The sequence below is a fragment of the Hippopotamus amphibius genome, chromosome 17 (genome assembly GCF_030028045.1).
Source record: "Hippopotamus amphibius kiboko isolate mHipAmp2 chromosome 17, mHipAmp2.hap2, whole genome shotgun sequence".
NCBI classification, from domain to species: domain Eukaryota; kingdom Metazoa; phylum Chordata; class Mammalia; order Artiodactyla; family Hippopotamidae; genus Hippopotamus; species Hippopotamus amphibius.
In genome coordinates this window covers 55,775,772-55,791,269 of record NC_080202.1, presented here as the reverse complement: position 1 = coordinate 55,791,269, position 15,498 = coordinate 55,775,772, and the positions used below count along the sequence as shown (strand labels likewise).

The window sequence follows — 15,498 nt, the reverse complement described above, 5'->3', positions numbered from 1 at the left end:
TTACTGGTCTTACTAAAGACCCACCAGAGGCCGGCCTTGAAGTAGTGAGGCTACAGTCTCGGCCTTGGCGGGCACTGGCGGGCCAGAGCCCCTCAGGAGATGACCTGCATGAGATGAGTGTGAAGCTGAGAGGGTCACCAAGTATGTCAAGCAGGCACCTGGGTCTGGCACGACTAGGTCCAAAGTGCAAGGTAACTTTTCTACACTGTATAAAAATGTACGTACTGTCTGTAACGCCCTGACCACAACACGAAGACAGCATGGAACAGTCTGATGACGGCACTACGTGTAGAACTACCACCATTACAGCTCAAAACGTGGGCTGGTTTTTCCTTTCTCCACACTGACAGATGACGAAACATTCAAAGACAATGGGACTTGGGGAAATTCTCTGCTGTGAAGTACGGCCCCATCCAGTGCCAGCAGAGCCCCCAGCCTCTGTAAGAAAGCCCCCCGACCTGTGATGTGTGTGCACATGGGGCACGTGTGGGGAGGGTTCTGTGTCCACCGAGAAGCCTGGGGCCGGGTGCTCAGGGACTACGGGTCCAGGGCACTGGCAGCCCAGAGGGTGTGTGACCGTGAGTCACTCTTCAGTCGGGAACTGTGCTGCCCACTGTGCCCCTCGGAGGCCAAGGTGACACACTCAGTGCATGGTCACCGGGCATGGAACCCATAACGTGCACGAAAAATCTCCTTGGGGTCTGACTCCTTTTATTTATATTCATACAAAACAGGGTCCTTAGCAGGTCGGTATTCAAAAACTACGTAGATAAGAATCAAACGAAACAAACCTGGAAGGTGCTAAAACAAAACAATTACATTTCAGGCACATAGAACCAGGCAGAAACGAACTCAGCAGATTTTCACCCAGCACACACACATCTTCCAGTAAACTCACCTGCAAAGAAAGCACACTTCATCAGTTTTTATTCAACTTCAGCAAGTCTGAATATTCAGAGATTTTCAAACTGTTAACACAATAAAACACCCTCCAAAATCTACAATCTACCTTCCACCCAGAATACAAATTGGCCAGTACCCTGCAATGACCAATCAGCCCCCTTCCTTCCAAGTCTATGGGCTCCACCCCAGTAACTTCCTAAACCACTGCTGCAGGCACACCTGGACATCCACCTACCACCATGTGGGGCCTTCCTCAGAAACCTGTCCAGGGACTTCTCTAGTGGCACAATGGTTAAGAATCTGCCTGCCAATGCAGGAGACACAGGTTCAATCCCTGCTCCAGGAAGATCTCACATGCCGAGGAGCAACTAAGCCTGTGTGCCACAACTACTGAGCCCACATACTGCAACTACTTAAGCCTGAGTGCCTAGAGCCGGTGCTCTGCAACGAGAAGCCACCGCAATGAGTAGCCCCAGCTCGCCACAACTAGAGAAAGCCCTCAAGAAGCAACGAAGACCCAACGCAGCCAAAAATAAATAAATAAACATATTAATTAATTAATTAAAAAAAGAAAAAGAGAAAGAAATCTGCCCAAACCGGGCACAATAAACTCTGACAAAGCCCCCCCGTGACTCAACACCAGTCCATCTAGTCCTACCTTTTCCCCTCTTTCTCTCACTACTCAGTTCCCCAGTTTGGCCCCAACTTTTGAACTCCGCACATCCTCTCAAGCACTTTCACGCTTCCTGCCTTTTGTCACGTTTCATCATGGAAACGGCCTTTACTTCCTCACAGGGCTACAACTTGCCGGGTCCCACTGGAAACGTTCCTTCCTGTCTGGGGCACCTCCTGTCGTCTACCTCTCTGCATCCCAAGCCTCTTAACACCAGGGACCACACTGTTCTCACTATTCCCTCCAAATCAGAGATGTAATGCTCTGACCACATAGGTACTTTGAAGTGTTGAAGAATCACTTCTTCAACTGTGTGCTGACAACAAAACATGCAAAGACAGGAGAAGGAGGAATGCTGCTTCGTGAAGGGGTAGGCTGAACCACGCCAAGAAAATAAAAACAGCAGTTCCACGAGCAGTTACTGTGCGAGATCCCATGGAAAGATTAACATGAAGATTCTTCCCAAAGTGGAACCCATCTCAGCCTCTGTCCTGGAAGTGAAAGGGCATCTGCGTGCCACGCTTCCAGTAAGGGTGTCACTGCCTCCTCCAACAGGCTCCAGACCTGTGCTGTCCCACATGGCAGCCACCAGGCACACGCAGCCATTTACATTCAAATTAAAACTCCACTAGAGGCTTAGGACTGCTCCACTGGCGCAGATATAGACCTTCTCCAGCATCACAGAAAGTTCTGCTAGACTGTGCTGCTCTCTACATAGGGCTCTTTTCAAAATAGTTTTTAGCACATCATCTTCCTGTTTAAAATCCATACTGACCTCCCACTATTCTCAAGATGAAGCCCCAAATCCTCACATCCTCGCTAGGCCACTGGACCCTTGCACATGCTGCCTCCTGACCTTCCCACCAAACTCCTACACATCCTTCTGGGCCCAGCTCAAGAGTCTCATCCTGAGGAAAGCCTTCCAGTCTCCATCAGGTCTTTTGGGACAAATATTCTTATAAGACTGTGCTTTCCTTCAGAGCACTCACCTCAGCTTGAATTATACCCTCTTTAGTGTGATCACTTAATCTTTTCTCCCCAACTGCACTGTAGCTTCCTGAGAACAAGGGCTGTAACATCTCTGTATCCCTAACACTTAGCATGGTGCCAGGCAGAAGTATCAGAAAATATTTATTGAATAAAACAAATTACATAACAGGTTTTGTTATTTCAGCTAACGTTTTGTTTGCAGTATCATACATGACCACCAAACTGCTGCTAGAATGTTCACACCTGTTACTGCAAATTCAAAACCCAGGAAAAAAAACTCTCCTGGGAATTTACTTTAGGTCAGGGTCGGGCTGCCTGATACACAGGTTGCACCCACAGCTGGGCAGGTTCAACAGCACAGGAGCCTCTCCCCAGACCATCGGCCTCAGGACCCTGCAGCCTCCACGCCTGACATACCTGGATCGCCGAAAATGAGGTCACTCCGAACATGCTCATGGGTGAGAAGCAGGAAAGAAAGGTTTCAGGCCTTCATCCAATCGCCAGGGGCCAGAGAGCTCTCATTTTCTAGGAAAACCTGTGGAAAGAGAATGACACCAAGTGCTCTAGGAGGACAAGTCTCACAGGATGTTTACACACCTCCAGAAACTCACGCTGGCCCCCCAGGCGGAGAATCCAAGGTTTTTCTGTGGGGTGCAGCACCTCCTACAGCAGCCCCTCACCCCGATTCTGCTGCCTGAGTTCTGCCTTCGTCCAAGCGAGAGGTCTCTGAAGTCCGAGACCCCAGAGCTTCGTTACCGCCCCGAGGCGGGAACCGGCGCCGCGGGACAGGCAGTCACCCTTCGGGCCCGGGGTAGGCCGCTGGTCGGGGGCGAGGGCGCACATCCCCTCCGGCACCAGCGAGCACGTGGCGCCGCTCCCTTCCCAACCCCGAGCCGAAGCCGCGCCACACAGGCACTTCCGGCCGTAAGTGACGGCTTACCATAGAGACGGCAGCTAGAAGGTCGCCCTTAGCTTTGTAACTGGGTCCTCCATGGCCGCCTTAAAGGGGCCGCAGCCGCGAGATGTTGACGAGAGTGCGGACGAGCTCCATGGAGGGAAGGGAGGGCCCTAGAGCAAGAGAATCAGATGGCTACGCTCCACACTCGCTGGAGCCGAGCGTGAGTGATTCCTTTACTTCTAATGCAACCTTAAGCAGGGAATAGATACAATGATCACTCCTGTTTTCCAGGTGAGAAGAGCGGTGCTGCAGGGAAGATGAGTTATTTTCCCAAGCTTGGCCAGCCAGGAAGCCATCGGCCCTCTATACGTTAGGAATCACAGACCAGCAGTCTTGGAATCTGCCTATAGGCAGGGCAGACACTCTGGTTAGCCACAGACCCCCTCCACGCCCTATTGCTTTACACCCACTGCTCTCCACATTGATAGCACCTGTGGTCCCAGGAAGGTGTTTGACTTTGTGACTTGGGGGTCTCCAGGCCAAAAATGCCAACTGATTGGCATTCACATCCTTTCAGAATCTAGCCTGGTTTGCTAGCACGCTCTCCCTCCCTTCATTACAGGGAACTTCTCACCATACCCCCTGAACGCCCAACAGTGCCAGCCTCATCTTCCCACAGATCTTGAGGGACAGGATTTGTTTTTGCATGTGTAGTTCCTCACAGAGCCCACACCTGGGTGCTGGTCACTCCAGATGCTGAGTGATGTGGGAGGAGGTGAGGCAGTCTGTCAGACAGTGTGGGAAGACATTCTGGAACCTTTTTGAAACATTGAAAATGTTGAAGTATGTGGGCCGAGCGATGGGATTCAGAATGTCCTGCTTGAGCAGTGGAGGAGCTGAGGGTGCGGGGCGTGGAGACTAATATCACCCTGTTTGGTCCTGAGGGATGGCTGGTTAGCCAAAGACGGGTAAGATTCCTCAGAGGAGGAACAACCTAAGACAGGCACAGCCGCAGAGGGGCCAACAGGGGTGGTGCATAGAGCCTTCCTTATATCACCGTGTTTGGCCCTGGAGGATGACTGGTTAGCCAGAGACGGGTAAGATTCCTCAAGGGAGGAACAACCTAAGACAGGCACAGTCGCAGAGGGGCCAACACGGGTGGGGCACAGACCCTTAATCCTTTTGAGAGAGGTCTCCTGCCCCCAGGGCTGCTTTGCTCTCCATGCCCAGCTCAAATCAGGACCCAGGAGGCAAACAAAGATCATTGCCCCAGTCATGTGAGGCCTTTGATTGTTTATGGGATTAACCTGGGAGTGTTAGACCCTTAGGCTATGCCGAGAACTCAATAAAAGCAACGTGGGATCAATCAGGGAGGCTCTTGATCCAAGAGGTCTTGAGCCCCCTGGTCCCATCTTTCTCTTCAGTCTGTGTCTGTGTCTTCTTCAAGCTTGCGGCACCCGTCACTCACCTCGAGTCGCCGAGTTGATCCCGGCAAGACAGGCTCTGTTTTGCTACTTACCATGTGGCTTAACCTCGTGGGCCTCTGTTTCTCTGTATGTAAGATAAAAAAGACTGGACCAGGTCCCAGCCTTCATTTATCAGCAAACTTCTTTTTTTAAATACAATATTTTTTTCAGAATCCAGTAGTTGAGACGGATAAACTTTCTGAAACCCAACAACAAAAAGACAAGAAACCCCATTTAAAAATGGGCAAAGAATTCAAACATATCTCCAAAGGAGACAAATGACTGATAATCACATGAAAAGTTGCTCAACGTCATTAGTCATTAGGGGAATGTACATCAAAACCACGATGAGAGGGACCTCCCTGGTGGTCCAGTGGTAGAGAATCTGCCTTCCAATACAGGGGATGTGGGTTCGAGCCCTGGTCAGGGAACTAAGATCCCACATGCTGCGGGGCAACTAGTGCCCCAAGCCCACACGCCACAACTACTGAGCTTGTGCGCCTCAACTAGAAAGGCTGTGTGCTACAAACTACAGAGCCCATGCACCCTCAAGCCTGCACGTCGCAACCTGAGAAGAGAAAACCTGCACACCACAACTAGAGAGAAACCTGTGCGCCACAACAAAAGATCCTGTGTGCCGCAACTAAGACCCGACACAGCCACAATAACTCCCCCAAAACCCACAATGAGATACTACTCCTCTCCACTAGGATAGCTAGAATCCCAAAATCTGAAAATAAGAACTGTTGGGGAAGATGTAGAGAAATTGGAAGCCTTGTACTTGCTGTGGAAAATAGTTTGGAAGTTCCTCAAAAAGTTAAACATAGAATTAGCGTGTGACCCAAAATTCCACTCATAGGTATATACCCCCAAAGAATTGAAAATAGTCAGATAGTTGTACACTCATGTTCATAGCAGCTTTATTCACAACAACTACAAGGTGGAAACAACCTGAGTGTCCATCAAGACTCTCATGGTCCGAGCGCGAGTTGGAAAAGAATTTCCAGACACAAGGCAGAATGTAAAGAAGATAGAATTTATTAAAGAGAAGGGATGCTGCCAAAACAGCAGCCCGACTTCCTGGTAGCCAGGGAGAGTCAACCATGAGCGTGGGTCTCTTGTCTGTTTTTATAGCCACGGAACAAAGGGACTTGCGAGTCACCTGCTGATTGGGTAGGGTCTGCATGTTTCCAATGTGCAGAGTAGGAGAAGAATGGGACGACCGCCTTTCCTTATATGGGACCGGGAAAGGAGCAAGGCATGTGCTTGGGAAGGCTCAGAGATGTTGCAAGGGTTGCTATGTGACACAGTGATAAGGGTCTGGTAACTCTCTGTCCTGACAATGTTGGCCCCTTGAGTTCATCTTGTTTTTTTGTCCTTGGAGCACACCATGCAGATGAATACATACACAGAATGTGATCTGTACACACAGTAGACTATTATTCAGCTGTAGAAGGAACAAAGTTTTGACATATGTACTACATGACTGAACCTTGACAGCAGTGACAGAAACCAGACAGGAAAAGTCTCATACTGTATGATTCTGTCCATATGAAATGTCTAGCATAGGCAGTTCTTAGAGACAAATTAGATTAGAGGTTACAGAGCTGGGGATACTGGAGAATGAGGGGTTACTGCTTAATGCTCATGGAGTTTCTATTTGGGCTGATGAGAAAGAAGTAGACAGTGGTGATGGTTGCACAACGTTGTGAATGTACTTAACGCCACAGACTGTACATTTTAAAATGGTTGGGACTTCCCTGGTGTCCAGTGGTTAGGATGCCTCGCTTTCACTGCCAAGGGTGCGGGTTTGATCCCTGGTCAGGGAACTAAGATCCCACAAGCTGCATGGCCAAAAACAAACAAAAAGATTAGAATGGTAAGTTTTATGTTAGGTATATTTTATATAATAAAAATTTTTCTTAATTAAAAATAATTAAAATAGCAACTTTTATGTAATTTATACTTTAGCACAATAAAAAAAAGAGAGAGAGTGGATAGAAGGTCCTCCAAGATACGCTTTTAAGTGAAGAGGAAAGCAAGGTGTAGAAAAATATGTTTGCTGTGCTACCATTTACTTTAGAAATAATAAAAAAGAATATGTGTGGAAAAAATAGATAAAGTATGAGATGCTCTGATGGAAACAGGACAACCCTCTGAGGCCTTGAGCCCGCCTGGTCCCAGAAGTCTCCGGGTGCCAACCATGGGACAGCCCCAGGGCTCTTCCCAGCCCTCAGGTCCTCGGTCTCAGAGTGAAATGGCCTGAAAGGGAGCCCTTGATAGAATTAGATACACATCCCGGCCTTGGGGGAAGAAGAGGCCGAAGGGAAAGATTGGCACGAAACCCAAAGCTAGAAACGCTACAGGGGAAGACAGTTCCAGAGAGCTACTAGCGACATGTAACTGTCATCATTCTACACTATTTCCAGTGAGATAGGACGTAGGGTCTCCAGTGGAACATTCTCTGGAGCACTGGACGCTAAACACACGTCTTTGCGTCCTGTTTCCGTCTGCTGAAATGCTGCCCACATGTGGGTTCTTAACATTGACCCTCTGTGACCGCACCTCAAGACAACAGTCTTCAGTAGTTCTCCTACACAATGAGTGTGCTGGGTGGCTAAGTGGGTGATGGAGGGAAACCTCAAACCCACAGGAGGAGACTCGTGAGAACATGTGTGGCCGATGTCACACCTGTGTGTGGCTCCTGGAATGTGCCTCAGCTGTCTCCTGCTCATTCCGTTCCAGCCCCTTTGTGGAGTCGGCCCAGCTGGTCGAGGAGTGGTGACAGTGTGCTTGTTTTGTGCGTGCGTGTGTGTGTGCATAACAGGCTGCTGTGTACTGTGGACAGGCCTTAGCATTTATGATGTTTGTTCCTCTGGATTATGTAAGAGGGTTGAAGCAGCAGGAGTCCAGTCTTTCAAAAAGATGATACTTTATTAGTTGCAATGGGTAATTAAACTGTGGTCTCTGAGAAGTCATTTTTTTATGTTAAAAATGGTCACAGGACACAAAAGAACTACAGCAGAAAGCAGTAAAAATTGAGCTAAAGAATAGCTCTGTCAAGATTTTGAGCTTCTCTCTCTGTCCGCTAGAGGGTGGAATCCTACACCAGATGTGTTCTCTTTTGTAATTTGGTACACAATTTTGGGGGGTTTTTTTTGTTGTTGTTTTTTTTGATTTAGCCAAGACCTTTTTTTCACTGGAAAGTTATGCAGAAAGTTAACCTGCAGGGTTAGGCCCTTTCTTAGGAATCTACCAGGGAGTCCCAGCTGCACACAGATCCTGGGAAGTATTTATCATGTCATGGACCAGCTGAACCAAGCTCGGTCGTGAGACACTTGGCGCTTGGGGAGCGCGTTGTAATGCAGCTTTCTGTCCAGAGTCATTCCCGGTGGCAACAGGTGGGTCTACTCAGTGTGAAAGATTTTCTTTGGGGAGGAATCCAGTGCAACACATACCAGTATTTGACATCCCAGACAGGGCGTTAAGGGTTTAGAAGCACCTCTGGCCAGACCATTGCTCATACTTGATAGTGAAAGGTACAAATCAAGACTGAAAAAAGTTTGTACAGAGCCAGTGTGGTTCAGACGGCTGATTGCTATCTATTGGAAAAGTGCTATTGATCTGGAAAAAAAGTCACAACTCTGGAAGTGTAATTTTAAGTAGAGTACTGCATGTTCTCTGGGTAATGAACCTGGTTGACAGCTTCCTGATGGACTGAACCGATGTTGGCCACTCACTGCTGGCCGAGTGAGGTCAGGACAGAAAGCAAAGCAGAGGTAACTCCTTACCCTCAGGGAGCTGATATCCCGGTGTAGGGGAGACAGCAAAATCATTAGAGTAGTTGGGATAACCCTGACTGCTCTGGGGGGTGGGGGAGGAAACTGGCTTAGGAAGGAGTCAGGGGTAAGGTTTGCAATTTTAGTTAAGGTAGTCAGGAAGGGCCTGGATCTTTGACCTTTAGCAAAATCCTGAAAGAAGGAAGTCATGTGATACCCTGGAAGAGCATCCCAGGTAGAGGGAACAGCCAGTGCAAAGGCAGTCAAAGCAGCCAGTGCAATAGACAGTGAGCAAAAAGCATTTACCAGGAGGCCTGCAGGGCGCTGGGGACCAGGTCTTGCAGGATCTTGTAGGAAATTGTGAGACTTTGCCTTTTACACTGAGTTAGTGTCAGTAGCTCACATTTTCTCTTCTTATCTTTTAGAGAACTTTTCGGCACCCCCCCCACCCCCCCGCAATAAAGTAGTTACCATTACAATTATTCCCTGTTCTTTTGCTAACAAATTTGCCCACTGAGCTGATCCTAGATCTGTGTGTACGGAGTGTTATCTTTCCCGGGGCGGCTGGAGGGTTCTCTCACTCTTAGCTCTGTTGAACCATAACTTGGGCATCCTGAGAGGAGTGACATGGAAAAATATTTAGATGTGACAACTAAAGCTCCTGGGACAAATGACCTTCTTCACTTTTGAAGGCCCTGTGCCCTTCACCTTGTAGACAGAGCCAGATGCTGCCTGAGTGTCTGCCTGTTTCAGCAGCAAGGATCCTGGTCCCTGGCCACCCGGGCATGCCTCCACCAGAGCTTGTCGTGTTTTGTGATAGGAACCATGTACTTGTCTTTTCAACAAAGAGTGGGTGAGTGTCACTTAAATCATTCAGTTACCATCAACAAGACTGCAAAAAGCACATCCCTCTATAATCTTTACAAGGTGCAGGTCTTTTTTGCTTGTACGTGGATACACGTAACATGCATTTAAAACAATTGGTCATTCTGATTTTTTTTTTCTGACCAGTTTTGCAGCTACAGCAGAAAAGGAGGACATTATTGCAAATTTAATGAAAGTGGAGCTGAGTCAGGCGTTGGAAGCGCACGTCTCTCCGGCCTGTCAGCTGTGCAGTTGTGTGATGGTTACACAACTCTGCTTTAGGACTGCAGCCACCGGAAACAGGGCATTGAGATTACTGTATGGAGTTAAAATAGGACTCCTGTTGTCTTTCAACAACAAATTCCTTGTTAACAAAACCAAAACGTGGATTTTTAACAACTGACTTCCAGCAGCAGCTACGTAAGCCGGATTCCACCTGTGCGGGCTGTCCCCGCTGAGTCAGACCTCCAGCACTTATGCCCACTTGCAAACTTTATTTGGTTGTCATCTTGTATCACGATGAGTTACCATAATGAGCTATGGGCAAATGTCCCATAAATCCCCTTCACTAGTGTGCCATCCTGGTTCCAAATTACTCGAAAGTTAATTACCCCTTTGAAAGTTAATGGGGGGAGATAAAAAGAAGATATTAAGTCAAAATGAAATAAAGACCTCACTTCCTCTGGTCATGTTAGATTTGTGTAAACACTGCTTGGTGTTTGGTTTTCGTTGGTTTTTTTTTCCTACAGTGATCCGTAATGCACTAGTTTTAAAAGTTCATAGGATGAAAAGCCTGACATTAAACAGCAGTTCCTGGCTTCCAACGGCCCTCCCCACTCGGTTAGCTCCTTCCAAGTTCACTCTCTCTCTCTGTTTCTAAATAACGTGCATATGCTGCTCTTTTCTTTTTTTAGTTTTTAAATTTTTTTGCCTGTGTCTGGTCTTAGTTGCAGCATGCGGGATCTTTTTCATTGCAGCGAGGGGGCTTCTCTCTAGTTGAGGTGTGTGGGCTCAGCAGTTGTGACACACAGTCTTAGTTGCCCCGCGACATGTGGGATCTTGGTTCCCGGACCAGGGATCGAACCTGTGCCCCCTGCATTGGAAAGCGGATTCTTTACCACTGGACCACCAGGGAAGTCCCTGTGCTGCTCTTTTTGACTCACCTGGCCTCTTCATCCTGGCCTGTTGCCTTCCTTCCTGGTAAATTCAAGCTAGGCTCTCACCGCCTCCCCTCTGCTTCCCTTTGCCCGTCCTCCCTGTACAAGCATCCTATATCATCTCTGTTTTCACCATCCAGAGGTTACACCATCATGCATACACAAAATCACTCTTTGCCTTTTTATTTTCCCCCATCGTTTTCTTGCCGTTTCTTTGGCTGAGATTTCTTTGAACCTCTTGCTAATTCTTCCTACATTTACAGTAGCCTCTTAGCGTAACTTGACACGAGCGAGGTCAACCACATTAAGTAATCTAACCATTCTAATTTTTTTAGATGAGTGAAAGGAGACAAAACAATTTAGTTATGAGTACGTGTTAAAGTTTTGTTACAATCTGGTAGGCAAGGGGAAAGACCCCTGTAGGCCAAATCAGAAGTTCATTTTTTGAATGCAACTAGAGATTATCATACTAAGTGAAGAAAGTCAGAAAGAGAAAGACAAATACCATGTGCTATCACTTATATGTGGAATCTAAAATATGATGCAAATGAATCTATCTACGAAACAGAAACAGAATCGTGGACATAGAGGACAAACTGCGGCTTGCCAAGGGGGAGGGGTTTGGGGGAGGGATGGAGTGCGAGCTTGGGGTTAGCAGATATAAGCTTTTGTGTATAGAATGGATAAACAACGAGGTTCTACTGTATAGCACAGAGAGTTCTAGTCAATATCCTATGATGAACCATAATGGAAAAGAATATTGAAAAACAGAATGTATTTTGCTGTACAGCAGTAATTAACACAACATTGTAAATCAACTATACTTCAATTTATTTTTTTAAAGAACTTTTATTGAGATACAGCTGATATACAATAAACTGCATATATTTAAATTGTACAATTTGTTTTTTTTTCTTATTAGTAATTATACTTCAATTTAAAAAAAAGTAGTTCATTTTTAGATATGTATATTTTGTAAGAAAATATCATTGTCAGCTAAATACAATAAGAATCCCTGGCTAAAAGTTCTGACAGTCAGCTGGATGGGTAGATAACTAGTTTCCCAGATAACTCCTTATAAATTTTTCAGGGATGCCAATCTATTTCCAAAAGAAGGATATGAATTATATCAGGCAAAAAGCCTCTGTCCCAAGCCTGGTTTAGACCAATTTTTTATTTATAGTCCCTGTTTTTGGCCTGGGCATCATACATGTTTTGGGTAAATACCTGACTTGGTCAAGAAGGCCCATCTAGTTGTGTTTTTGTCCTAGGAACAAAAATGAAAGTGTCCTAGTTCAGTGCTACCCAAACAATGCACAGAAATGCCCTGCAGGTTTATCAGGTGCAGATTCTGGAGCGCAGGTCTGGGGCGGCCCTGGGACTCTGCCTTTCTCACTGGTTCCCAGGTGCTGCCGGTCTGGGGACTGCACATTGAGGAGCGAGGGAAGGCGTTGTTAGTTGTTGTGTGTACTTCTCATGGATGGTGGATTTAAGCATAGTGTATGACACACGCACAGCTGTGATTACTGGCAGTATTTATACACATTGATGTTATTCCTTTGAGCCAGAGTGTTTTGTTTTTTTTAATATTTACTTTATTTATTTGGCTGTGTCAGTTCTTCACTGCAGCAGGCAGGATCTTCACTGAGGAATGCAGGATTTTTTGTTGCGTCATGCAGGCTTCTCTCTAGTTGTGGCACACGGGTTTTCTCTCTCTGGTTGTGGCGTGCGGGGCTCCAGGGCGTTTGCGTCACACAGGCTCTCTAGTTGAGGTTCGCAAGCTCAGTAGTTGTGGCACGTGGGCTTAGTTGCCCCGCAGCAGGTGGGATCTTAACTTCCTGACCAAGGATCGAACCCGCGTTCCCTTCATTGGAAGGCAGATTCCTTACCACTGGACCACCAGGGAAGTACCTGAGCCACTCTTCTGTATTGGGAAAGAATTTCCCAGCACAGTCCATAGTGGTAGCAATTTCTTGTAGTCTATGCTCCCGGGCCTCTTATAATATGTAAGCTGGGTTCTGTGATGCCTCTTATTTACGTGGGTGCAGCAAGAGGCAATGATAAACACTGGAAGTCTTCCTTGCTGTTTGCTTAAAAGATCTGGAGTCACATCTTAAGGAAATATACTTCAAGACAAAATCTCCCACTTTTCTGAGAAGCTAGGACTTTTCGTCTTCAGGGCAGAGGCTGTGGAGGAAGAAGAAATTTTCCTCTACCCTTCTAGGTTCTTCTGGCTGGTCTAAGAATTAAAGTGACATGAGACAGATTAACAGGAGAAAATCACACAAAAGTTTAATAACATGTATACAAGGGGGAAAGCCAGGAAAACTGAGTAACTCACCCAAATGGCCCAAATCGGCACCTTAAATAGCATCTTCAGCTAGAGACAAAAGAGCATGTTGGAGGTAATGGCTTGGGATTTCCAAGGGGAGGAAGGCAATTCACCTGGAGATGGGAAAGCACATGTTTGGTGGACAGATGTTTGCTGGGCCGCAGAGACAACGGGACACAGCGTGGACTCTGATCTGCTGGTCCTGCTGAATTTCCCCGTATCCCTGGCACATACCTCCGGTGATACCTCAGGCCCTTTATCTAAATTCTTTCAGGCAGTTAAGGGGAAGAAAATAAAAACTTTTCGAGTCTCCTGTTTTGTAAAAATGATCAGCCTAAATTAATCCTCATGCCAAAGAGACACCTTTTGCGGGGGCAAATGCTTCTCCTCTACAGGGCAGAGGTTGAATTGATTACAGAGAAAGGGCTGAGCCGGAGGGTCCAGGAGTTTGGAGAACACAGCGGGAGCCAGGGGCCTGGCATGTGTGGTGAGAGTTGGGGTGCATGGGGTGGGGTAGGGCAGCTACTGTGCTGAGATGGATCTCAGGAAAGAGAAGCTACAAAGTGTTTTTTAGGGTAACTTTGAGACACCCATTCAGTGTCGGGTTGTCAGATTTAGCAAATAAAAATACAGGACACCCAGTTAAATTTCAGACAAACAATACTTTTCTTAGTATAAAGAAGTGCTAAATATACAGGCCATGCCTATACTATAGAAATGTGTTATCTGAAATTCAAACTCTGATTGGTGGTGCTCCATTTTTTCTGGCAACTCTCATTCAGTGAAATCCAAATGATTTTTCAAAACCTCCTTTAAGGATGCTTTTGGCTTCATCGCTGGGCTGAAACGGGCTCTGACTGGGTGCAGAGACTCTCTTCCATCCTGTTCGCCCCTCAAGAGACGTGTGTTCTATCTTGAGCAAAGGAGTGACCAGATGCCTGCGAAACAGCAATGGTTAAGAAACACCCCCTCCACCCGTCTTGTGTTTCTCTCTCTCTTTTTTTTTAATATTTATCTGGTTGCTCTGGGTGTTAGTTGTGGCTCCAGGGCTCTTTAGTTGTGGCTCACTGGCTCGTTCATTGCAGCATGTGGGCTCCTTAGTTGTGGCATGCAAACTCTTAGTTGCGCCATGCATGTGGGGTCTAGTTCCCTGACCAGGGATCGAACCCAGGGCCCCTGCATTGGGAGCTTGGAATCTTACCCACTGTGCCAACAGGGAAGTCCCTGTTTTGTGTTTCTGGTGACAGTTTTAATGCCTCAGAGTTAGAGCAGACTCATCCTTGTCTCCTTGTTTGCCTATGTCAAGGCCTGTCACAGACCCTCCAATTTCCCATTCTGGCCTCAAGTGATGAGCTAGTCTTACTGATCAGTGGGAACAAAGTGCTCGTTAGAGAAAGTGCTCGTTTGGTTAAGTCTCCCTTCCTCCCATAGGCTCCTGAACTTTGGGGTGAGCTCAGCTGAAACCTCTGACCTCCTCTCCCACCAGCCACCCTTCCGTCCACTTCTACCCACCTGCCCCTTTCCAGCCGTCTTCCCTGCTCTGATGGAGGAAACTCCCTTTTTGCCTCACGCCGGAGGTGTTCCCAGACCTGGCGGTCACAGTGGTCTCCCTGCTATAGTGGTCCCACCCCCACCTCCCTTGCAATAAGCCTTCCCAATAAAGTCTCTCTTTCCTAAGCCTGGATTTGGTTTTTATTTGACACCGGGCAGCCAAAAGGGCCAGTTCTGTTGGGATTACAGGTACACAGAGGCCTCGGTGGTGTCAAGTGGACTTTGGAGCCGGGCAGCACGGGGTCTGGGCCCCAGCACCACCACTAGTTCCGTCCTGTGTGCGTGTGGCCTTTGCTCTTGCTGTTCCTGCCCCCAGGATGCCCTTCCCTCCACTTTCCTCCCCCAGCAGCTCCTTGTGGTTCTGCTCTCAGCGCGGGTCCCACCAGGGTTCCCTCCCCTCTCCTCCCAGCCAAGGCAGCGACCCCATGAGCACTCCCCAAAGGCATCATTTCTGTGTGTTTTACTTTTTGAGGGGCTCTTCCCTCAGCCAGCAGGTCTGTCCTATTGCAATAAAAATAGGAATGAGACTTTTCTGCTAAACAAGAAAAATAAGGAAACAGGGAACAGGCTGGGGAAACAACATAGACAGGCCTGAAAGAGTGAAACAATCTTGGTTATTCTTTAGCTGTTACTACTGACAAACATGTGTAGCTAGCCTCGTCCTTCCCAAAGCTGATCACTCTCTGACTCCATACCAAGCACCCTTTGCACCTGGCATGTCTTCTCCCCCTTCTCCCTTGTAGCACTCTTCATTTCAGAAAGAAGGTCACAGGCCGATAACTCCAGGGACACCAGACCCGGTTGCTGGGCCGCCTGATGCCAGCTTTGGCCATGAGTTTGCAGAAAAAAAGAAATGCAAGACCTTCCCTACTTTGATCCTTATTA

At 47.4% G+C, this 15,498-nt stretch overlaps 1 long non-coding RNA gene and 1 other non-coding gene across 2 annotated transcripts; both read right to left on the bottom strand.

The window, feature by feature from the left end:
* Positions 1-699: 699 nt before the first annotated feature.
* On the bottom strand, positions 700-3,483 carry LOC130839671 (uncharacterized). The gene is made up of 3 exons (XR_009049869.1): positions 3,247-3,483; positions 2,984-3,101; positions 700-898 (listed from the first exon to the last, which is right to left on the bottom strand). It is a non-coding gene; the product is annotated as an uncharacterized LOC130839671 (long non-coding RNA).
* LOC130841108 (small Cajal body-specific RNA 16) lies at positions 2,757-2,946 on the bottom strand. Its single transcript, XR_009050149.1, has one exon. It is a non-coding gene; the product is annotated as a small Cajal body-specific RNA 16 (non-coding RNA).
* Positions 3,484-15,498: the final 12,015 nt, after the last annotated feature.